Source organism: Balaenoptera ricei, chromosome 21, assembly GCF_028023285.1.
Source record: "Balaenoptera ricei isolate mBalRic1 chromosome 21, mBalRic1.hap2, whole genome shotgun sequence".
NCBI lineage: Eukaryota > Metazoa > Chordata > Mammalia > Artiodactyla > Balaenopteridae > Balaenoptera > Balaenoptera ricei.
The window spans coordinates 21,060,639-21,087,186 of record NC_082659.1 but is presented as its reverse complement, the minus strand read 5'-3'; the positions used below and the strand labels follow the sequence as shown (position 1 = coordinate 21,087,186).

Here is a 26,548-nt window from a genome sequence, read left to right as displayed (position 1 = left end):
ACAAATAAAAACTGAGAGAGTTTATTTCCAGTAGACTATACTAAAGGAATTTTTAATGAATGTGATTTAGGAAGAACAAAAATGATCCCTGAGGAAAATCTGAGAAGCAAGAAGTGAGTCAGCTCTGAAAATGGAAGACCTGTGGGTAAGTCTAAAGAAATATCAACTATATAATTTGGTAATGATACATCTAATTTCTGAGGTTTAAAAAAAAAAAAGATAGATTTAAAATCTTGAACAGCATCGTCATATAATTTGAGAGGTACATATTGCAGTGTATTAAATAAAGCTCCCCTATTGTAAGAATGACAGTCAATGTTTAGGGGGTTGTACACAGAGGCCAGGCTTGTATTTCCATAGAAGAGATTTAAGGCAATTATCTGGGAGTAATTCAGGGGGAAAACTCTAATGCAATTTGCTGTATCCAGAGAAGGACTTGACATTTTGCAGGGTTTCCTCTTCCTAGCATTTCTAAAGCAAAGTGAAACTATTTTGCCTTCAGACAGGAAGATGCAAGACGGTGATGGGCTGAGATACTGAGGAGATTCCTTTTCCTGATTATTTGGGAGGGGTCTCAAGAGGGGTTTCTATTCCCAATTACGCACCCTTTCATTCCAGAGAGGCAGCTGGTAGGAGAGGCAACGTCTAAATTAGAGACGGGGTTCACATGCTGAATGGCTGGCATGATAATAACTCAGAATGGCGACTACCGGCCAGAACAAGGATTCCCTTCCTCTGCCTCAGGGTTTTCTTTAACTGAAATAGATTTCTCTTCATGTTTTATGCAGTTCTGTACCAGAGCAAACTACATTTTATGGGCAAAAAAAAAAAAGGTCATGGAATCTCTTCTTTGATTTACTGCTTTAGTTGGGGTCTGTACTAGAAAGTACAATGAATTCTCCTCCTTTGCAGTGCTGGGCCAGTCCAGGTAGTCAATTTGGTTTCATTTTGGTTTGAATGCTTCCTACAGACAGGGTCTGATTTCTTCTAATAACCACCTTGGCACACACTCATGGACGGGCAGGCTCTTCACTTACCAAGTTATTTGCTAATGTTCTATTAAGCCCTGAATTCAAAGCCCAGACTTTTACTTTCTGTCCAACAGCAGTACCTGACTTTGGGCACCATGTTTCAAGGGCAATATAAGCAGTTTAATAACCTAGAAAGGTTTTCATCATTTCTTTCACTCTACATTTTACCATTACTCACAGGTTATAAAAGATAAAGAGATTGATTTTCTTTGCTCAGAACAGAATTCTGTCTCTGGTTTTACTTCAGAGATGAGTATAGGTCCCAAAGCATCCAATTGCTCTTCTGGAAGTCTAACAACTCTCAATTCACCTTACAAGTAGCTTCAGAGGCATGGTACTTTGGAGACTTGGATTCATCTGCTAAATAAAACCTTTCAGGCTGACTATATGCTGCTTATCAGTATCATGCTCTGATGTGAAAATAATTTAGCCCCTAAAAATATTAATTTGTATTTCTCAAGGAAATTTGCCTTTGCCTAAGACCTAATTTTTTTTTTTTTTTTGCAGAGCAGGATTTCCATCAAACAATGCAAGGGAAAAATAATTTTGCAAATAAAAATTTCCCAAAACAATGCCACTTTGACTTTGAACTCTTTCAAGGTCCTTTGTTTTTTGTTTTTGTTTGTTAAATTAACAGGCTTCACAGAATTAAACAAATTTCTATGAAGAAGAAAGAAGGGTAAGGGCTTAGACAACCTCCAATTAGCATGGAATTATTTTTCTCTGTTTCATTGATAAGACACACTTATCCTTAGTTTTTAGCAATGAAATTCAGCTGATAGAACTCTGTTTTGTGAGTTGGCGTGGGATTTTATATTCCACATCAGGCACTGAAGGAGCATCTATTTTTTGTAAGCCTGAAATTTCTGCCTGTTCAGGTAACAAAAGTTCCACTTCATTTGGAAATAGGAAGATCCATATTTATTTTTAAAACATAGTTATTAAGTTTTAAACAAATTGTGAAGAGTATCAATGTATACATGAAATATAAATGTACAGCTCAGTAAATTCTTGCAAAGTGAGCACCCATTTGACCACTGCCCAAGTCAAAATAAAATGTTGACAGCAGTTCAGAAGCACCTCTATATCCCCTCCCAAATATTAAACCTGAATGTGGCCACTAGCTTAACTTCTAATATAATAGTTTAGTTTTCCCTACCTTGGAAATATATTTAATTAGAATCATTATTTATATACATTAATCTATATAATATCTATCTATAATAGATGATCGATAGATGGATAGCTAGATATAGAGATAAAGATGTAGATGTGTATACTTTTTTAAAAATTTTATTTTTTAATTTATTTATTTTTGGCTGCGTTGAGTCTTTGTTGCTGTGCGCAGGCTTTCTCTAGTTGCGGCGAGCGGGAGCTACTCTTCGTTGTGGTGCACGGACTTCTCATTGCGGTTGCTTCTCTTGATGCGGAGCTCAGGCTCTAGGCGCGGGGCCTTCAGTAGTTGTGGCACACAGGCTCAGTAGTTGTGGCACACAGGCTCAGTAGTTGTGGCTCATGGGCCCTAGAGCACAGACTCTGTAGTTGTGGCACACAGGTTTAATTGCTCCACAGCATGTGGGATCTTCCTGGACCAGGGATCAAACCCGTGACCCCTGCATTGGCAGGCGGATTCTTAACCACTGTGCCACCACGGAAGTCCTAGATGTGTATACTTCTGTTGGCAATATACCGAGGAGTAGACTGTGGGATCTTTGTGTTACATGTCTGTTCATATCAATAGTGAATAAAATGCTGTTTCCAAATAGTCATACCATGTACTCTCCTAATGAATAGTACTGAGTTCCTCTTGCCCCATGTTAGTAGTGATTGGTGGTGCCATTCTCTCCAGTTTTAGCCACTCTGCTGCATAAGTAGTAATGCCTCACTGAAGTTTTAATTGGACTTTTACTGATGACTAATGGGGTTTGAGCATATTTTCAATTGTTAGTCTCTTCTTTGTAATTCTTGCCCATTTTTCCACTGTGTTGGCTGTACATTTTCTTATTGATTTATAAGGTTTTTTTTAAAACATTCTGGATATGAGGCTTTTCTTGGCTAGATGTGTTACATATTGTACTCTGTATGATATATTTTGATGAACAGACATTCTAAATTCTAAAGGGATTTGTATTATTGATCTCTTCCTTTAAGGTTAATGCTTTCTATATATGGTTTAAAAAAATCTCTCCCTATAGCAAGACGATAAAGATATGTTCCTATATTACCTTCTGGAAGTTTTATTGTTTTGCTTTTCTTACTGAGAGCTACGGTTCATCTGGAATTACTTTTTGCATGATTGGATGTGTAAGTTTTATCTCCTTGCATATGGATATACTGATTACAGAAGTCCCAGGGTTTCCTCTCAACGTTCTCAGACATTGACACTACACATCCATCTTTATATTATCTCCCCTGCCTTAAAATACAGCACTCATATTTTATGAGTTAGCATTTAGTACCCATTTATGATTTAATTGGTCAGACTTTAAAACTTTTGCTTTATAGAGGAGATGGCGATGAAAAAAGGACTGAGGAACAGCTAGAATTCTCTCTGCTCCACCAGATGTTTTCAGAGAAAACGCTACATGGCTGTCCCACCTCAAGGAAGTTTCTCTGTTAACATGCTCGTCCACTGGTTAGTTGCTTGTCCCAAACTAGTTGCTACCTTAGGCTGGCAGAGCCATTGGGCCTTCTTGTTCACTTGTTTCTGAGATTGCTATTTTAACAGGTAACATTCTAAATTAAGTTAGGGCTCTCTGCCAAGGTAGCAAAGCTGTTGGTTTCCATAACCTGTCCTGTTCTGATTAAAACCACTGCCCTGACACAATTTGGGGGTGAGAGGCTTGGGAACCATAGGTAAGAACTCCACAGACTAGTCATTCTTATGTGACGCTCAATATTTTTTAAGAATAGATGATTCTATTTGGGAAAGTTTGTTTCTTGAATGCTGAAATGTCTGTTTTGGACACTTTCATTTAACTTCATAGTTGCTTTCTTGGGGAAAGGATTTGTCGACTGCTTACTCCATCATGTGAGAAGTCAGAGCTCATAATGATATTTTAAGTCACAAAACATCATGCTTTAAAAAAAATTGTCTAATTAGAATGTGTGTGTGTGTGTGTTGTATAATATATTAATCAAATATTCTACCATCATTCAAAGGTGAGAGTTCCACATTGTAAAAAACAATATGGGAGGGACTTCCCTGGTGGTCCAGTGGCTAAGACTGCGTGCTCCCAATACAGGGGGTCCAGGTTCGATCCCTGGTCAGGGAACTAGATCCCACATGCCGCAACTAAGAGTTTTCATGCCACAACTAAAGACCCTGCATGCTGCAACTAAAGATCCCACACACTGCAACTAAGACTTGGTGCAGCCAAATAAATAAATATTAAAGAAAAAACAATATGGGAGATGTTAGTATACTGCTAGCATTTAAGGCCATGAAACTAAATAGGACCACATAGGAAGTGATTTACATTAAAAAATTATCCTAGAACTAAGACCTGGGACATTTAAATATTTAGTGGTTGATGAGTTGATGTGGAAACAGCAAAGGAGACAGAGAAAGTGACGACTGAGATATGGAAAGAACCAGGAGGAATGCCCCATAAGCCAAGTGGGGAAAAAAAGTGTTTTGTTTTGTTTTTTCAACTGGGTTTATTCAACTGGGTCAGATCTTGCTATAGTCACATGAAATGAGGACTGAGATTAATACACGAGATTTGGTTACATAACGGTCATTGGAGATCTTGTTAAATGTTTCGGTGGGGTGGGATCAACAGAAGTTTTATTGGAGTGAATTCTATAAATATGAAAGGAGAAAAATTGGTTCTAGGCAATAATTTTGAAGAAATTTTTCTTTAAAAGAAGAAAAAAATGATGGGGGTATAGCAGGAGCAGTCCATGGGTTCAAAGGAGATACTATTTAAAATGAAGATGGGAGAGAATAAAACAAGATTATAGGTACGATCTAGCAGAGAGAGGATAATTGTTGTTACAGAAGAGGTGGGAGCCAATTGTCTACATTTATATAAGAATATTAGAAGAATGAGCTCTCGATAATGAGGAAGATATAGAGGAAATTTGCAGAAGGAATATAAAAATATAGGGGAAATTGGAGGACATGACTTTGGATAGGAGTTCATCCATAGTAATAGAAGAGAAGGCAAAGTACTGGGCACAGATTCAGAGGGATATAAGATGCCATAGTGAGACCTCATGGAAATGGGAGTTCTCTTCTGGTTTCAATAGGTAGTAAGGCCATCATCTGAGAGTGAGGATAGCAGACAAGGTGTTGGATGTTTGAGGAGAGAGAGGAAGTCTAAGTAGAGTGGAATATTTGATTGATTCCCTCAAATAGACAAACCTGTGTTCCTGAAACAACTACATCATTTTTGTTCATTTGATACTGAAGGAACAGATTTCAGTGAGTCATTGGCTTTTAACTCACTAATTCTTTATTTTTTCAGGTAAATTTAAGCATTTAGATTCACTAGGCTTTATAATTTCCCATCTTGCATTATCTACACCTGCTTAGCTTTAGAGCAGGGAATAATTACTGTTTCTGCATCACACTTTGCACTGTGTCTGGGTTTCAGGGTGGGTTGTAAAAGCCAGTAGGAGTTGCTCTCAGCATCATAATGTTATGTTTCATAGGTATAGAAATTTTTTGAAATGAAGCTTGATAATTCCAGGTTAACTAAGACTTTGAGGTTAAAAGTAGTGCCACCATTTTACTAATGCACCATTTTGTTTATTACTATTTATAACCCATCCATTTCCGTTTGCAAGTCAAAATCAAATAACAAAAAAAAAGATATTGAAGAAAACCACAATAGTTCATCTAAAGGAAACATCAGTAATAGGTTATTCTAAGCAATCAAATGAATAAACTACTGCAAGTGGCTACATACATGAAATGTCTCTTTCCGGCGCTACTCAGATAATTTCCAAATAGTTAATCCTTTTCTTTAGAAGTATGTTAATTTTAGCTTTTCTTTTTGACTATTTAATACAAGACAATCTAATGAACAAGGAACATGCATTGTACTATTTCTTCACTATTTGTTGTTGCCTCTGTTTGAACTAATGAGCAATACACTACTAAGTAAGCAGATATATAAATTGTGAATTCGATAAAAGTGAAATGATAAATTTGGCAAATAGAAACCGATTGCCGGAGACTATATAAAATCACTTCTTATGCATATGTGATATATATATATCGCTTCATATTCTTATGCATATGTGATATATGTATCACTTCATATATATATATATACACACACACACACATATTTGGTGATATATATATATATCACCAAAAAATTTACTGGGTTAAAAACCACCCTTTATTTCACAGGTCTGGGGTTGGAATTTGAGGTTGAGGTCATCGGGTCTGGGTTCTTCTGGCCTCTGTTGAGCTCGTTCACATGTCTGCAGAAAGCTGCCAGTTTGGCTGGGTGCTGGCTGTCGAGCTTGTTTCTGCTTCTCCTGATTTTGATTCATCACTGAGCCAGAGCTGATCACATGGCAGTGGAGGGTTCATGAGAGAGAACACAAAAGTGTATGTCTCTTGAGGGCTAAGCTCGTGACTGGCACCAGCACGTCTGAAACATTCTACTGGTCAAAGCAAGTCACAAGGCCAGCGGACATTTAATAAACCCTAACTCTTGGTGTGAGGACCTGAAAAATCACATTGCACAGGAGTTTGTATTCAGGCAGTTGCATCATTTCTATTATTTTTGCAAAAAATCTACTATAGCGAAAAATTAATCCAATGAACAATTATAGTGTAATCATTAGAAATGAGCATGAATAAAAACACTGAAAAAAAAAGATAGAAGGGGATTACTGAATAAAGAAAAAATCATTTTAACTTTTAAAAACCAGATTATGTGATTTACTGAAAAAAATACCTCTATGGTCGGGAATCAGCTTGGGCTTTATTACTCAGTGGCAGCAAGGGAAACACAAACCATGGGGAACCGTGAGGGCGTCTCAATCAGAGGATGTTAGAAAGATGTATAATAGAATTTGGGTTTGTGTTAGGTGATTTGGGGGACAGTTTAAAGAAGGAAAGCTTAGCTCTGGCTTGGATGCTGTCAGGGAACAGGGTGTCTTAATAAACCTTATCTAGAAGAAGGAACAACGAAAGTAAGCCAGAGCATAGAGCTGTAGTTGATAAAGAAATGGAAGTCACTCACGTTAGCCAGGCTTGGGAGGATGTTTGATGTTTCCGTGGTTTGCACAGAACCTCAGTTTGTACCTAGACAAATGCAGTATGCATAATAGACTTGATTTATTATAATTTTATATTAGGCTCCAGGTCATGGTAACATTTTTACATTCCCAAGGAAATATTTTCTCATCATCCCCCTTCAAATTATTTGCTGCCTATCTTGTACAGCTCTATTTGTTTCATCCACTGCCTCTCAATCTCCTTGGTTAAAACATTTAGCAATGTTATTAAAATTAAGATTTTCACTGTTTACAAGAATACATTGCATTAAATTAGGATCACTTTATATGTGGTGTTATATCGTGGTCCTAAAATGAGCTTTTAAGCATTTTATCATGAAAAAGAGAATGATTAGTCCAAATCTCAACAAGACACTAAATCAATGTGCATATAGAGCTTCAAGAGTGATCATTTAAATTTTCTTTGGAACAGTTTGTCAGTGGAAGAAACAACTTTATTTACAAGTCTCTTTTTTTCCTCCAAATTTTATCAAATTTTTAGAGATTTAGTCATGTTGGTCATTTGGGAATGGACGACAACAAGACTAAAAATAGCCCTGTAGGTGGCAGCCAAACTCTAAATATGAATTTAAATTTTCTGCTTGTTACAGTTGATTGCTAGCCTTGGAAAGCACTTTTTAAAAAGCCAACATACTTTATAATATTCTCTTTACCACTATTTTGCAATATGTCTGAATTAAATCTTTTGTACAGTCATTTAAGATGCACTGTATAAAACCTTTCAAAAACTAAAAATAAGAGAATTATGAAGTGTAATAGGATAGTACATCTAAATCAACTGGATTAGAAATATGTTTGTTACAATTCTAATCTATGAGTTATACGCACTTAATGTAATAAGTGCAGTAGAAAAATAATCTATTTTACTTAATATTTATCAAGTAAAGAATATATTAAATGCAATTTCTTTTCAGAGTGGTAAGTATAAGTTACCACTTAGAATGTTGCTTTAATGAGGCATTGACAATTTTTAACATGTCTGTGAGAGGATAATTATTGATTTAACATACTCAGAAATATGACTCCTAATATTCATATCTTAAGGAAAAAGAATATACAATTTGCATTTGAAAGTGCATTAATAACTTGATATGTATTATATAATACATATTTTCAGATGTAAAATATTCTATTTGTAAATGTTGGTCTTCTAAATCTGTGTTCACAAATTCCAAAACCCATAACATTCTATATACTTCAAAAAATTCAATTTTTGCCAACATTAGCTACTATTATACAGAACAGAAAACAAAACAAAAACCTGGTAAACAAATACTGGTGGGATGTCAGAATATTGTATAAGAGAAGAAAAGTTCAAGAAACAAATTTTATAGAGTTGTTTATCAAAAGTGACTCAAAGGAGGGAATTAATTATTGAAACTTTGCAGACACTCTGCTTAATTTTTAAAAATATCCTATATTATAGGTACCATAGGATTATTAAAAATATTTAATGATGTAAATGACATGAGCGCTGACCAGTTAGAAGTGATGCTGGCTGAAAACAACATGTGTGGGCATACTAGCATGGACCAGCCTACGATCACCCAGGTATTATTATACCTGTTGGAGATTCTGAAAATAAGACTCACAGAGTCTAGCCTATTATCCAAATAACCATTAAAACTAGAAACTAGGCTGATATGATTTCACTTTTGTTGTCTTTCTATGAAAATTTAGATTTGTATATGATACCATGTACATATGTGCAACAGAGGACTTTTTGTTGTTATTGTGGTTGCAAAAGCAGAATTAAATTAACCAAAGGAATTTATAAACAAATGAATCACACGACTCGCTCTAATTTCTTATGGCCCTCGTCTATTTTCCTCAGGTCCACTTGAGACAACTTCCGAAATTACATAGTATTTTAATTTAATTGCTCAGAACCCAGTATCGTTCAAATTGAAGACCTTATGTCGGCTTTTGATCTCAGGTAAAAATGCATGAAATGCAAATACTATTTGCCATAGTGATGTGGATTGTGGTGCAGCAACTGAAAAAAATATCATAGAATTTCAGAAGAGAAGAAAGTGAACTAGACTTATTTTGGTATGAATAGTAATAATAATATGAAAGTGATCCAATTTGCATGGTGGTGCTGGTGAGGAAGTGGGTGGATTATCCCACTGTTATTACAGGATGCGTCAGAGCGTATTAGATGCCTGCCTAATGTTCATTGCACCCTTATTTTCTAACTGAACTCCATTTTTAGCAGGAGTTAATCTGCAACTATAACACATTTCAAGCCTTCTTTGCAGCTAACTGGGGCCTTCTATCCCTTCAAAACAGAAAAAAAGAATAATTCTTCCTAGCCCTGGACTTCATTTAATATTTATTGAGCCTCTAATACATTCTAGTCATTATCTATGTAGAGTATGGTGTACCAGGCTAAATTTTTAAAATGAAAATAGATTCCAGTCGATTTTCAGGAAAACTTTATTCCTTCGAGAGAACTGAGTCGGTAGGAAAATTCATCCTGAGGTGTATGTAGTAAGTGACATTTTTGACATCTGCCTTTCAGCGCTTAAAGAATTCCTCATTTTAATTATTGCATGTAAGTAGCTGTTCTGGGAAAAGTAACCACAATCTGATTCCTACTATTGAGGTTACTTTTGTATATTATCTAGGGGGAAATAATAGTTTAGACTGTAGGGTTTTTTGAGGGCATAAAATAATGTAATATTCCTGGCTACACATGTGTACCTGCATGCGTTTCTTGTTTTTGTCTTTTTAAACTATTTTCTTTCCATAAAACGCAAAACATGCATGATACTTAAAACATAGTTTTGCAGGACTTCCCTGGTGAGGCAGTGGTTAGGAACATGCCTGCCGGTGCGGGAGACACAGGTTTGAGCCCTGGTCTGGGAGGATCCCGCATGCCGCGGGGCGGCTGGGCCCGTGGGCCACGGTTGCTGGCCCTGCGCGTCTGGGGCCTGTGCTCCGCAATGGGAGAGGCCGCGATGGTGAGAGGCCCGCGCACCGCGATGAAGAGCGGCCCCCACTTGCCGCGGCTGGAGAGAGCCCTCGCACAGAAACGAGGACCCAACGCAGCCATAAATAAATAAATAAATAAATTTTTAAAAAACAAAAAAAAAACACATAGTTTTGCAAAACTATTTTAATTGTTGCCATAATATACTGATGATAGAGGTGGAAAAAGTAAGTTCTTTAATAAATGCTTCTTATAGATTCTCTATTTTCTATTCTCTTGTGAATAACTATTCTGTTGTGTTTTCTTTGATAGTAAAGAGATACTAATTCATCCTCTGTGTAGAAACCTGTTAACCCGAAACAAATAGACTGCTAGATATTTCTCCAGCAAAGATGGGTTCATTTGGGATCAGCAGAGAATTACAATTTGAGTTCTGCAACCCTGCAAATTGCCACAAGGCATAGGGAGGAGAATGCTTTTCAAGAGAGGAAAAGGAAGTTGGCCTTGGGGGTGGGGGTGGGGGCGGGGGAGGGAGCTACATTAAACAGTGTGCGTGGCTCTTCTTTGGCTGAGCCCTTGCCTGGAAAGAAGAGTCTTTCTCCTTCCTGTTGGGCTCTGCTGTCATCATAGGGTCTGAGGCTCTCCCTTCTGGTCTCCCAACTCTCTTTAATTGAGGTTTCTGTCTGTTAATTTTTTACAAACCCTTTATAAAATTGAAGACTGCTTTCTTTTCCTTTATTTAAGTTGAATAATCTCCATAGATTTATCCATTTTAGTAGGTATGATTTTATGGTGTTTGTTAACTTTTCAAATTCTTCATCGGCCTCTTCAATTTTAGCTGTCAGAAATAAATATTGTATTTATCATTGTCAATTTTTTAAAGTTATTTAAAAAGAATCCAGCTTCTTTAGTGGATATTTTCTTGTACTACCAATGCATGCCATATCAAAAATATTGATAAAATGCAATATTTTTACATTTATCAATTAATCATTTCCCAAAGTAATATCTTTTCTAATCTATAGAAATCTGTGTTTATAGTCACCATAAACATCTAAAAAATGGCACTTCATTTTTTCTTTTAGTATTTGGGATATATCTACAGAGTAATACGTATTTAAATTTAGCTTTAAGTATGCTTTAAAATTTTTGTGTTTACCCTTTAATTTTTTTTTAAAGTTATTACTCTTCCTAAAACTGTAAGTTCAGAAGAATCTCAAAGAATGTATCTGGGGAAGTACCTTTCTAGGCTACAATTTTTTTATCTGGAAGACTAAGAAGTCGGATTAGATGAGCTCTCAGATTCCTTCCAGCTTTTGGTTAGAACGTGTCAAAAATGAAGGAAACTCATTTTGTTTTTTCTGATATATTAAATTTATGTTTCTCTTTTTTGTCTTTCTAGATTATACCACATTTACTTCTTTGGCTTTTTAGGTTTTCGTTTGTAGTTTTCCTCACCACTCTTTTCTAATTTAGAGGCATTCCCATTTATATTTCAGCTCCTTGTGTAGGTTCATTGTAACCTTGCTACCGTAATAAGAGTAGGATGGCTTTGGGTATGGCCCCAGGGCTATGGTGAGAGAAAATCAGAGGGTCTCACTTGAAAGAATTGGGATGTTACATTTTATTTCTGGGAGGCAGTGATTTTGCCAGAGGGAAGGAGTCATTCTACTTTAGCAGGTTTTTTTTTTTTTTTTTTTTTTTTAATATTTCTTTGCATCTTTACCCTTGGACTCTAGTGCCTGAACCTACAAGTCTGCTAAATCCTTCCATGATTTTTTATCGCGCTACATACAACATTCTTTCAAATGCAAGGTCAGAGTATAAGTCTCTTTTGATATCATGGTTGTAAAATGAGAAGTGGTGCTTATTTCAGATAAAACCTCTTTTTACCTTCCACAAAAGCTTTATTCTGTCACACATAATATCTGATTTTTACATGTCAGTAAAAAAAAAAAAAAAAAAGAATAAAACTCAGGAGATGGAGTAATAATGTTTGTAACTATTGAAATCACAGAAATGCATGGCTGGATGATACATTGACAGGTCATTTATTTCACCATCAGATACATTTGCTGTTAAATCAACCAGGGAAATAGGTCTAAAATCTTTTTATGCTGCCCTGTGGCATCAAGGCCTAATGCTTCTTTTTCAACATTGTTAAGTCATCAATTTAGGCTTTTAAGTATATTTCAGTCATTAGACCTTCAGCATATAGGCCTTTTTTTAAAAGACTGGTAAATATTAACTGAGCACGACTCCGTAACACATTCAAATTGTAATTTCCTTCATGCTTTGAGGGCAATTGGAGGAGACACTTGCACATTTTCTTTTGAATCCTCATCTCTCAAGTTAGTCCTGCTTGATTAAGATCTAGGTATGAAGTCCCAACTCCTGACTCAAAGTTCAAGGTTTATACAAAAACGATTTCATTCTTGAAGTTTGGAGAACTATGAAATTGATAAAGCCCTTATTTCCTCTTCTCTTAACTGATTACAAAATAAATTGTATAAAACAATATAATTGTATATAATTGTATTGTTTGGCCCATAACGTATAGAAATGTTATTTGCCAACACCAGCACGAAGGAGGTGAGTGGGAGCAAAGTTGTATTGGGCTAAGGAAATGATACCAGATGGTAACTCAAATCCACAGGCACAAGTGAAGAGAACCAGAAATGGTGCATAAGAAGATATAAATACATATATACATGTTATAAATATATACCTGCTCTCCTTTCTTTCCTCAGCTCCTTTAAAATAAATGAAATTATATAAAGTAATAATTATAACAATTTATTGTTGTATTTGTATGATATACAGATGCAACTGAATAACAATAATACCACAAAAAATCAAGCTCTTCAGAATTAATGCTTCTATATCTCAATGGAATTAATCCAGTATAAATCTAGAGTAGATTCTAAATTAAGATATATATAAAAATCCCCAGAGCAACAACTAAGAAAATCCTTTTTTCAAAAGTGAAAAAATATTAAAGAAATTAGAATGTTACATTAAAAATATTCACTTAGTGCAAAAATAATGTAAAGGAGGAATAGAGGAACAAAAAAGATGTAAGACAGAAAACAGAAGGTATGTGGCAGATGTAATGTAACTCTATCAATAAAAACTTAAATGTGAATAAATGAAACAATCCTATATATATATATAAATTTGCTTAGTTAGATACTGAACTGGTATAATGACCTATACAGGATAATAAAACCATAAAATTTGGGTTTATCTTCTTTACCATACAGAAATCATTTCCATGAGACAGTAATCATTTGCATCTCATCAGTTTGTTTTTTCAATATCTAGCCTAATATTAATAGGATATAGAATGTTTCCATTAGAGATTCAGATGACTCAAGTGGCTTTGTTAAACAGTGTTCTAGTATCACATGAAAAGAGTTTGCGATCATTCTTTTACCTTGATTTTTAACATTTAATATTACCTACTGTTATTTATTGATATGCAGCTTCATCTAAGAAATGAGGTGGCCAGAAGCAAGCGTTCCTTGATACTAATCCACCCCCGTCACCACGACACAGACTCAGACCCCAAAATATTTATGTATAGATGATAGATGGACATGCAGAGTTTTGAAACGAATGCTGGTCTTCCTTTATGGCTGAAGGATTATAGTTGAAGTTATTTGGAAGTACAGTGTGTCTGTTCTCAACATATAACCTCAGCCCCTAAACCATCCTCCTTTGTCCTGCTTTGTAATATTGGAGCTGGACCTTGTAATCAGTTCTCCTTTAACACTTGGCATAATGTTAAACATTATAGTAGAAGGCTCTCCCACAGGGGAGAAGACCCCCTCTTCCAGAAACCAGTGGTTTTCCCCTTTTGCTATAGTGATATGCAGCTGAGCTGCCATTCTCATGTGGGTCACTCAATAGTGTGTCCCCTGTGGAGTGGCTTCTTAGCACGTTTTGCCAGAACTCCAGATGCAGCTTTCTCATGAGATTTGTTCTCACCTCAGAGGTAGCCACGCCCAGCAAGTTTCAGTGCCCTGCTCCCCATCCTCTTCAGCTGGTGGCTTCCTAGTAGTGTTGCTGGAATTCCTTTGTGCAGTTAGTTTCTGCTGGCCAGGCGTGGTGTGCAACACCTCGGGGAAATACTCTGCCCTCCAGTGGGAGACAGTCGCACCTTCTCCAACTGGTTCTGAACGTCAGTCTGGGTGGCTTTCTTCCAAGTTTCTCTTCCTTGAATACTCTCTTTTAGTCCTAGAGGTAGTGACTGCCACTTACATCTGTTTTTTCTGTATTCTTTAGATTCTCTTTACCATTCTTATTGGTAAATTCCCTCTTATGAATTAATAATTCTTCATATTCAAATTTCCCAGTGCAAATTACTGGTTTGGTTGCTGCCCGCCAGCTGACACTGGCTGATATAGATGCAGATTTTTGCAGGGAAACAGCAGGAAGACGGACCCACCCTGCCTGACAGCATCCTGAAAGAATCCACTCTTTGCACTTGGTCCTGCGCTTGAGGGGAGGTGTCTAAGTTCTCTTCTTTAAGCTTTCGACAAATTTCATTACACTTTTCTTTCAGTAAAGTTATTGCATACCAGCCACCTCTCCCACCCCCGGCAAAGAAAAAAGGTCTGTGGTTTTGCGGGGATAATGGAGCCACCGGGCCGCAGTGCGGAAATCCAGGCACTGACTCTTGACCTCGGGGCACTCCCCCATCTCTCAGGCTCAACGTCTGTGGGCACAGATGGGTAGGACATTCTAGAACTCGGGGATAAGAGGGTCATGCAGCTTCCGGGACCATCAGCAAGAAGGACAATACCAACCCGCACAAGAAAAAGTCCAGGAAGTCCTCAGAGACACTGACCTTCAGGAAGCCCACGGACATGCACCAGGAAGTCTAAGCACCGCTCTACTCTGGCAAGAAGGATGCACCTCCACTGTTACCCAGTGACCCTGGTCAAGGCCACCGCACAGTTAAGGCCAAGTTGGGCCCCAAGAAGGCGTGGTCCTGTAAGTGGATGCCATTCACCAACCTAGTCTGCCAGGACGGAGCCACGTTCTTCCACTGGCGACAGGCAGCTGAGGAGGGCAAGGACTACCCCTTCGCCCGGTTCCATAAGACTGTGCAGGTGCCAGTGTATTCAGGAGAGGGGTACTAGCTCTATCTTCACGACAACTCCTGAACAAAGGCAGAAACGACCACTTCTTTGACCTCAGCCGCCGCTTTGACCTCCGTTTTGTCATTAGCCACGATCGGGACGACCACCAGCAGTTTAAGAAGAGGTCTGTGGGGGACTTGAAGGAGCGGTCATACCATATCTGTGCCAAGCTGGCCAACATGCACGCCATGCCAAACACAGACCTCAAGATACCAGGGTTTGATGCTGGGCACCTGCAACGGCGGAAGGAACAGCTGAAGCGTTGCCGGTCACAAGCCTCAGAGCAGGTGGCGGCGGAGAAGTACCCGCTACGTAAGCTGCGCCAGATCTAGTCCCGGCAGAAGGGGCGTGAGGAGCGTAGCCAGGACTCGCTGAAGCTGCTCACTGCTGCAGGCCCCGCTGCGGAAAAAGGACCCCGAGAAGCAGCCGCCCCAGGAAAAGGAGGCCGAGAAGCCAGCTGTTCCTGAGACGGCAGGCATCAAGTTTCCAGACTTCAAGCCTGCAGGCTTCTCCCCGCGGAGCCAGCAGATGAAGCTGCCAAGGTGCGGGCCAGAATATCGAGGCCCTGGAACAGGTGCTGGGTGTGGAGCTGAGCCTGACACCCGCGGAGGAGCTGGTGCGCATGCTCTATGAGCTGAGGACGAACTGGTGCAGCTGAACGAGCCCAGGCAAGCCTGCGCCAACTGCGAGGATGAGCTGCAGGTGCTGCGGTCCCTGCACGAGGCTCTGGTCGGGGCTGGGTGCTGGGAGGCCGCCACGCCAGCGTCCTCCCGCCCGCGGTGCCGAACCCGGCCTCGACCCTGACCCCAGCGAGGACACCGTCATCGACCATCGTCGTGTGTCGGGCACACCCTTCGCGCCCACGAGGAAGCGACGGGAATCGTCTCCAGCTCCTCTTCTGTGAAGGAGGCGGAGAAGCCATGCGAGGCCACGCGCGGTGTGGGATGCTGCTGCGTAGAGCTGGTGAGTTGGGGGAAAAACCAACCCCCAAACCTTTTTACGTAAATGAAGACTGTAACGGAAGTAACTTTGCACATCAAAGTATGCAATGCTTCTTCATATCTATGTAAATATTTGTTTTTTTAAGTAATTAGCTTGTAATAGTTCATCTATGCAAACTTATTTTTAAAAAGTTTTTTATTCCCTAAAAATTTAGAGTACCGGAAAGATTCACAATGAATTGCACATGTTATTGTGTAGTGGTGTTTATTACATTTCCTACTGAAGTGTCTTATTCTCAGAGCGGAGGGAGCTAAAACCCTAGGGTAGAGTTGGAGGGAATCTTTTGAGTTTGAAGGTAATGGACATAATATTTAGTATTTTAGTTTATATTCTATTCCATAAAAGAGTCTATTCTGTTTTCATATGTAAAAATTATGCTTCAAGTTACCATTAAATTTCTTAGTATTTTCCTTAAAATTCCTAACACAATATTTAAGCTCCACGAAGATATACATGTTCAGCAGTGATTTTTAACTGTGACTTTCTACCTCCTAGTTGGTGGCCAAGTTCCCCCAGAAGTGCAAATTCCCTCGTATGATATGTAATGACTGTACCCTTGGAGAGTCTAAACACAGTTGCAAGCTGGTTCAATTCAGTTTTTCCAGGCTTACCTGCCTACTAGATAGCTTACCACCTGTTTTTTCTTGGGCTTAAAAGAATCCTTAAGCTTTTTAAAAAAATTTTATTGGAGTATAGTTGAATTACAATGTTGTATTAGTTTCAGGTGAAGAACCCTTAAGCTTTGAGAGGAGACATGTTGTCAGGAAGAAATTCAGGTGGGGCATATGCAGTTTTGCAACACGGGCAGCTCTCCTTCTGGGTGGCTATTGGGCAAGATGTTAGCTGATGATAAATTGAAATCTTCTGTAGATGATACCAGAAATAGTAATGGTTGTTCCATGAGCCAAACTTGATCGTGTGAAGTTTGGGTAGTTAGTTTGTGAGCTCTACTCTCTGTAGTCCTGTGGGGCAACTTGGTCCTTGAACAAGAGCAACGGTCTCTCTTGGTTGTCTTTCTTGGTGTGTACCTGTTAACCATTTCCTCTGGACATTCTTGCTGTCTATGATTGTGATCTCTCGTTCTAATTTTCCTTCTTTTCTTTTGTTTTTATCTCTACCTCACCTTCCCTTCCCCCATCAAAAAAACATAAAAACAAAAAAAAGAAGAAGGCCAGGAAAATTATTTTATACTATGGAAAAATCTTTTCCTTGAATCTACTCCCTTTGGTGGAAACCAACATTCTTTGAGTTCCCCAAAGTCTTAGGATTTTGGAGTAAATAGCTAGAAATGGAAGTATTTGGAAGCCATCTTTGTTTTTCTGTCCTGCCATAGACCTCACCTTAAGAAATAAAGACTCAATTTCCCTTTTGCATTGTCAGAAAGAAAATAGGAAGATATGAGGAGAAAAGAACAACCCAGTTTCATAACTCTAAATTGCAACCCCACTATAGCTTGGTATTTCAGATATTGTTTGTATGTTTCCAGTTGGATTGCAAATTGCATGAAGGGAGGCAGAATGCAAAATAAAGGTGTTTTTTTTTTTATTTGGTAGAATTTTGCCAAAAACAATGTTACTAATTTCTGCGGGGTTGGGGGGTGGTATGTGCCCCCTTTTAATAACTCATTGATTCTGAAAGATTATTTTAGAAACAAGGGCATCTAATCCAATGTTGGGAGACCTTAAAGTCTGCTTTTCCTTGGAGACGTAAAGACTGTTTTCCATGGCTGTCACTGCATGATAGCAGATGTTATCAGGCCACACTAGAATCATGCAGTTAATTTTTACCTTGCTTTCATTGTGATTTTACTTAGAAACCTCTCATGTAATAACTGTTTGAGATAGCTGCTATGTAATCAGAAATGTAGCCTCTTAAGCTTTTTAAGTGCTATAGAACTTTAATTTGTAGTTTGTGAAATAGTGCTTGTAATGATCATTAATGTTTTATAACTTGAGGAGGAGAAATCACAAACTAGAAACTGCAAGATTAAGTAAAAAAATAAAGACCTCAAGCTCTTCTCACTTCATGGGGTTAAAGATTGTAAAGAAATCTCATGTCTATAAGAAACATTCTGCAAATAATAAATTTACCAAAATTTAGTATTTCCATTTTACAGGTTGTCTAATGAGTTGACAACATTAACATAATACTTCCAAAAATAATTTATGTTTTCTTCCTAGCTTTTGATTTGCATTATTATTCTATCATTTCTTGAATCTCAAAACATATGGCTTTGATACACTCTACAGAATTTTCAGCCTTGTGACTATTTAAACAAATCATAGGCAGTGGGGTGTAAGTGAAGAAGTGATGCCATTATTTAGATGGTTTATTCTAAAATTTGTACCATTCAAGACAAAAAGCAAAAAAAATCTCCTCAAGAAATAAACACTTGCCCAAGAGATATCAACACTAATACTCCTGTCCTGTCTCCCGATCATAGTCACGGTCTGAAAATGACACAGACTCTCATAGCATAACTAGATCCAGACTTTTGTTCTAATTTGGACGGTTTCTATCATTAGAAAAAATATACAGACAACATTCCTTTAGAGACAACGTTTATCATTGATAAGGGAATGTGAAATATAGAGTCATTTGAATGAAGCTGAATATTTTGCAGTGATGTACATCTATTCACTTTTCTTAAGTACAGTGACTTAGTCTCCTCACTCAGATTACCTTTAGACTCTATGTGTTTGAAATACCATGTCTGCCTTAGGTAATTTGAAAAGGAGCGTGCATCGAGAGTGTAAACAGTTCAGCAATAGTCCTTCATTTCAGTATCAAACAACTGTTTCCACAGTATGTATGTGTGCATTTGTGTGTGTGTGTGTGTGTGTATACGTGTGTGTATATATATATATTTCAAGGTAACCGTTTTGAAAGTAGTTTTTTTGGGGACTGAGAAAACTTGAAATAAATTTTAAAAACATATTTTAATGACATTTGAGAGTAATTATGGAAATTCTTCCTTCTAGGAGAAAAAATAAAAGCACCTTGAGAGCTTCATACACATTAAAGTTACTATAGCATTTGAATACAAATTTCTAGTTACATAAAATACGGCTTTATATAACTGCTAAATTTAGGAGTTTCTAATCAATATAAAAAGCATTGCAAAAGAAGGTCCAGAAGACTATGTATGAACTTCTGGATTCTGATATTTGAAAATCGCTAGAATCCACTCATATTAAGTTGTTTTGAGTCTGGTTAGAAAAAAAAATGTACCATTTAAATATTTGAATTATAGGGAAGTGCTTCTTTTTTGAGCCATAGTAAGCAGATTAAAATTTATCCATTTTTTAAAAAAAGGAATAAATTTGGTTTATTTCTTTTTAAAGGAAAGAGATGTTTAAACTTTCAGTTTATGTCTTTACTCTTTAGAAAAAAGTCTGAAATGGGCAGTAAACACAGAATGTATATGTCAGTTATAGTTCAGTAAAGCTGGGTAAAAATCCCACAATACTATCCACTTGAAAAGATTTTCAGAGGACATTTCATTACTTCTCTGGCCAGTCTGAACAAGCAGAGATGGAGCAGCCCCGAGTAGACTGTCCCCTTTAGAGATTGTTCATGCTCTCTATGGCTGTGCCTACTGTGTGCTATTAGACAAAAAGCTGCCCAGAAGAGGCCTGACCAGTCCAGGTCCTTTATGCTTTTTAGACTCTGTTAAAAGAGTAACTAAAGCAAATATAATGGTCCCTGGCTGGGATAGCCCTGGGCAGAACTGTGACATAGAGGAGCTCCCCTCTACTTCCCTTTCTGAAATGCTTTCTGCCCTTGAAGTCTCCGTGGCCTCATTTGGCAGCCCAGTTGCCCAGCTCTCTCTCCACTCTATTTCTTTCCCAAACTTTTCATTCTAAAACTCCTCATTGTCCTTAGCCTTGAATGCCTTCCTAGGTAGCTTAGTATTTAAGTTAGAAACCAATAAAGGCAGCAGTGGTTAATCAGTGGTTTCTTGTGACTTTCCCTTTTGAAAGTAAAAGCATTTTTAATTCTGGCATTCAAATTCTATATTAACTAAAGTGGAAGATTACTGACATTGGTCAGCAAACCAGAGAACACAACATTTTGGGGGCAGAAGAACTTTTTCTGGCAGTTGTCCCATTATACCACATGTCTGCTCAGGTCGGTGTGGGATACACAAAGCCTCACACATGCAAATACTTGCGAAGTCTTTTTTTTTTTTTTTTTAAGAGTATAGGTTATAAACAGAGGAGAGGGGAATCATTTTCTTATCCTTAAGAGGAATGCTCACATTTTTCTACAAATCTATAACTTTATATATTTGGCATGTATTCAGATTAAGCGAACTTTGATGGAGATCTATGATGTACGTGGCTTTGTGCTAGGCACTTTGATATTTTTATATTATGCATAAAGAAAATACATGTCAAATCTTTACCGTATAATATACTAGTGACTATTGGCTCAGATAATAGTACAGTGCAATAGAAAGAACTTTTTTCTTATAATGATATTCACATCTTTACGTTACAGTTGACCCTTGAACAGTGGGGCGGTTAGTGGCACCAACACTTTTCCCCCTCCCCCGCACAGTGGGACATCTGTATATTGCTTTTGACTGCCCAGAAAGTAACTATCAATAGCCTGCTGTTGACCGGAAGCCTTACCGATAACGTAAACATTTGATTAGCACATATTTTGTATGTGATATGTATTACATACTATATCTTTACAATAAAGTAAGCCAGAGAAAAGAGAATGTTATTAAGACAATCATAAGAGAAGATACATTTACAGTCCTATACTGTATTTATCGATAACCTAAGTTTATTTCGTCTGGTTACAAAATGAATCCTTTGTGTGTCAGTACCTGCGTCAGCGTTGTCTTATATGATACAAAGCACTGTGGATGTTATACGTATTACTAACACTGGGCATCAAAAATGAAAAGATAATGTGAAAGAGAAATTCATATTTATTTACAGGTATAATGATTTATACATTGATAATTAAAGAAGCCGCAGTACGATGGCTTTATGGTGGTAGCCTAGTGCAGTCTATAAGATTGCTCCATGGTAACCACCTGTAAAGGAATGAATGAATCTTCATACAATTTTTATGGCACATAGTATTACAATCATATTCATAATATAGTATTAAAAACATTGTTACATTAAAAACACTTACCTTTGATGATAGGCTGATACACAGTTTCTCCATTTATAAGGGAGGCATACTGTATGGTAATGTAATTCTTTGAATGTAAAGTTATAAAACATGCAAATACTATGCCATTTTATATAAGGGTCTTGAATGTCCAGGGATTTTGGTATCTGAGGGGGATCCTGGAACCAGTCCTCTGATACCGAGGGATGACTGTACAGGATGCAAAATTAAAGATGTAGAAAGAAAAATAGTTACTGAATTAAAAATTAGAGGCAACAACTGATGACACAGGAGGAAGTAGAGGACTTTGGGAGGTGGAAAAGCAAAAGCATGCCAAAATTGGGGAAACTGAAAGCATTTGAAATGGTTGTAGCATACAATAAACTAGAAAAGAGAGAGGTGAACCTGGGCAGGTCATCAGGAGCCAGATTAGAAAATATTTAATGAACTATGAAAAGGTTTCGGACTTTATCAGAAACACTTAGGGTTTTAAGTAGAGTAACATGATTTTTAAATTTGTTTTTTAAAAATATTCTTGTTGTAGTGAAGATAGTGGATTGAGCTGGAACAATTCTGGATGCAAAGAAACAAGTTAGAAGGCTGTTGAAGTAACTTAAACTATAGCTTATGGCTATAGAACAACAAAAGAAAAGAAGTTTGTGAATTTGAGAAATACTTAGGTGGTAGAATACACTTGCAATGAAGGAAGGTCAAAGAGTCGAGGATAATACCCAATTTTCTTGTTTGAGCAACTGAGTCACTTACTGAAAAATGGCAGAAGGCACCCATCTTTTGGAAGAAACAACATGAGCTCAATTTCGGAAATATTAAGTTTGACGTGTACATGAGAAAATTTAAATGGAGAGAAACATGGAGAATTTGGGTAGATTTATGGAGCGAGTGTTGGGCTGGTGGCATATGTGAGAATTCTCAATACATTGCTGATGTTTGAATTTCTGAGAATGAAAAGAAGAATAAAAAGTTAGTGTGTTTACAGTAGCATCTGAGAAATGCTGAGAAATGGCATTTGGGGGATTGTAGAAGAAGACAAACAGCAGTGTGCAGATAAATAAAAAAACAAAGTAACAAAGCTGATTCATGGATTTGTAGCCTTTGCCAATTTCCATGGGTAAGCATTCCTGCTGTTACTTATTTTTGAGCTACCAGTGTTAACATCCCCTTGAAGCTGGGAAAAGGTGCATGCAATTAGCTCTCATGAATTGGTGCAAGCTGGTTTCTTTATATCCCGGAGAAACCTAGAAGCAGAAGCAGAGTAGGGAAGCATGAGCAGTGAGGAATTAACAATCAGTGCATGTAGAAAAATCCTTCAGAGAGAGATGGGGAGGGCAGGATACATTTTGTTTTTGATTGGAGGAAGATCTGAGTAGATTGATTTATTTATCTATCTATCTATCACTAATTTAATAAGAAAACGCATTTGATAGATTTTCATAACTGAGAAATTTAGCGTAAAGGCAGAAGGAAAAGGACCGGTTGGGAATTGTAAGCCATGGAGCAGAAGAGGTGACTGTGCTGGCCCCAAGCAACTCCATGGTGCTGGGATTTCAAAATCCTCAGAAACTTGTGGCCAGACCTCCATCATCACCTTGCCAGGACTTTTTCAAAGACTGTTCTAAAAGCCTCTGTCTACCAGCACGCCTGACAAAGGCATAGTGTGGTCTGGCTGCTTCCCAGGGCTCTTGAGAAACACCAGGGCATTTGGGGAGGTTAGCTCTCCAACATGCACCTGGGCAGTGTACTCAGCTGGCCCTCCTTATCTCTTCAGAAATGAGGACACAGAAGAGACAGAAATGCAGAACTAGAAACCATTTGGCTTCTGGAGAGATGTCACTTTGGTAATGGGAATTAAAGTAGGATACGGGACCTGACTCTCTAAAGAAGAGTTAATGTTAAAGTTCAAGTAAATTGTCTCACTTTTCATTCTTTCATTTTCTCAAAAAAGCTGAGGCTGCATTTAACCTGGATCAAAGCCGTAAAACGTAGACAAGTCATTTCTTTAAGAAAATTTATTTGTAGCTCTAGGGCAGAATTAGGGAACTCATACCACATTCATTTTAATAAGGCCTGTTGCTGCAACATTGTTTCTAGATTTTCAAAATCCAGCCAGCATGGATATCTCTGCTACTCTGTTTTGGCCTACACAGCAGCTTCTTCTCTCAGACAAGCTTTCTTTTCTAGGTTCAGGCTTGTTAACTGAGTAGATTTAAATGCTGCCTGGTTGAAAAGTGAAGTCTCTAGGAGCTGAATACGTGTATGTGGAGTTGGAGAAAATGGGATCATAAGCACGAGATGAAGGTTTTGGATGGGAAGAGGGTAAGCTCTTCTCTTAAAAGGCAGAGAGGCAGGAGGGGATAAATGCAGATGCAGATGGGTTTGCATGTTTATTGCAAGAACTATAGAGGTTATTTTCTGACGTATTGCATATTTTGCAGCGAAATAAGTCAGATAAAATTTGAGGCTGATGAAAAGGTGATTGAGTATTGGAACTTCAAAGAGATTCCAAGTTGGAAATGAGTTGCTGGGAAGTGTTCCTTTGTTGAGGTCAGTGACCATAAATTAATAGAGGCACAAATCTATATGGTAAGGAGAAGGATATAACGAGAGGGTTGACCATGTGAGTAGGTGACTGAATGGAGTACAGTTGAAGGTTAGAGGAGATGAAATCACAGGAGTATAAGGTCAGGCTTATGTATCAGTAATAAATTTGGATATTGAAGTCACTGATGATGATGCTGGAAATTAAAGAGAAAGCCCATTAGTTTTCAATAAAAGGGTGATATTGCTAAGGAGGATAAAGGGCGTTGTGTGAGTACTGTGAGAAAAAGTAGCAGCTTGGGGTGGAATAACTCTGGGTGTAACTGGCTGAGGAGAGGCAGTTGGTGTTCCTGCTGTGTACAGGTAATGCAGAAACTTCAAGGCGGTTGATATTTTGGGGATGGGAGTGAGCATGGGAATCAGATTCTGGTTAAATCTACAAAGCGAAGGTAATGTTCAGTGAAGTAGGACCCTAACTGCTATTTTCTGAAATTCAAATCATAGAGTTGTTATAATTTTCTTGGAATTTTTCTCCTTGTCTGAAGGCTGATCTTATAGTTTTGGGTTTGGAACAGTCTGAATGGATTTGTTTTTATAAAACTAAAAAATGTGGACACCCTGTATAAGGGCAGAATCCATACACACTATGTTCTCTTTTTTTTTTTAATCCTTTGAATAAATACATTAATCTGTTGCTTTTGTGATGAGAGGCTTTGGGTGGGGGTGGGGAAGAGCAGAACTAGGATTTCAAAGGCATTAGGCACCTTGTGGAGAAGGACGGGTCTGAGAGGGCGAGGTGCTACAGAAGCAGGCCTAGGAATTGCTAAAGAACACACATAGGTGTGATGTAATTTACTTCTAAACTTTAGACCTGTGTAAGCCTTAGGTTTGAGAGAATGAGCAGAGATTTTCAAAGACTGGCTAGTCTCTCTTTCGTAGTTATTTCTAAATTTTAGCCTCTGTGCCTTGTATTATAGCATTTAGTATCTCCACTTTAGTGGGCAGCTAAATGGATACATAGTTTTTATTAAAGCTGTAATCTGTCTCTTCAAAAGTATACCTCCTCATTTTCTTATTGCCTGTTATCACTGCCCTCCAGAAAAACTGGCACCTGTGCATTAACACCAAATGAATTCATAATGCGTCAACTATTACAGAAGTTAATAAGTTAATAATATTGATTACAAAAGGTGTTGCCTTTAAAAAGCATTTGTTTGAGAAGACTGTCAATGCACTTATGCATTTATTTAAAGTTTATGAGCTGCTTTATTTAATACACCATAGTGGAGAACAAATGAACAATTAAGTAAAATCAATTATGTAAAGAAGCTCTTATCTTTCACCTGGTGAAAATGATTTTTAGAATGCAGACGGCACTTTAGATCATTCTTACTTAAGGTAGTTTATGTCCTCTGCATTTTGTGATAATGCGTACAATTTCTCTAATGATGCAGACAGCTCAGAGATACAGGGGAGCATGCCGTAGGGTCATATGTGCAGTGACGGATATCCACAATACTGTGTCTGTGACGGGGAAGGAAGCCTTTGATCGTCCATAGAAGAGAAAAAGTGTGGAGCGTATTCAGGAACACACGAAAGGAGAAATACATTTACAAAGCATTATATTTTAAATAATTTTTAAAAGTGAAATTTAAAAACCATAAGAAATATAACTTTATTTACCCCTGATAAATTTTACTCCCTTAAGTTTGGGTTGTATTTATTTAATGATTCATTGATTTTCATTTTTTAAGGTTGAAAGCTAGCTGAAGGTTCAAAATAATCTCAGTTCATAAATTCAAGTATATGCAGCACCCAGAAGAGTGTCTAGCACAAAAGAAGCCATTAATGTTAGTTATTCTTTTTGTTGTTATTCCTTATAACTCAAAAAAACATTTATAGAACTTTGTTCCTAATGGCATAACTGAATGTTGAACAATGGGAAAGTTAATAATATATTTTTTTAAAACTTTCAATATTTAATATACTTAGAACAGTCCTGTCACCTTTGCATATTGACCTTTGAGCTGTGCAACTTGCCTTTTTAATGTATGTGTCTTCCTGCCCAAATAACACAGTAAATCCCTTGAAGGCAAGAATGTAGGCTTTACTTCTATTTCTTTTTTTTTTTTTTTTTTTAATTTTTATTTATTTATTTATGACTGTGTTGGGTCTTCGTTTCTGTGCAAGGGCTTTCTCCAGGTGTGGCAAGTGGGGGCCACTCTTCATCGCAGTGCGCGGGCCTCTCACTATCGCGGCCTCCCATTGCGGAGCACAGGCTCCAGATGCGCAGGCTCAGTAATTGTGGCTCACGGGCCTAGTTGCTCCGCGGCATGTGGGATCTTCCGGGACCAGGGCTCGAACCCGTGTCCCCTGCATTGGCAGGCGGATTCTTAACCACTGCGCCACCAGGGAAGCCCCTACTTCTATTTCTGAACTCAGTATCTGCTTTAACATATGACACATAAGTGAAACTT

At 37.8% G+C, this 26,548-nt stretch overlaps 1 pseudogene; it reads left to right on the top strand.

Moving 5' to 3' along the window:
• The first annotated feature begins 8,762 nt into the window (after positions 1-8,762).
• On the top strand, positions 8,763-25,630 carry LOC132356741 (DNA methyltransferase 1-associated protein 1-like; annotated as a pseudogene).
• Positions 25,631-26,548: the final 918 nt, after the last annotated feature.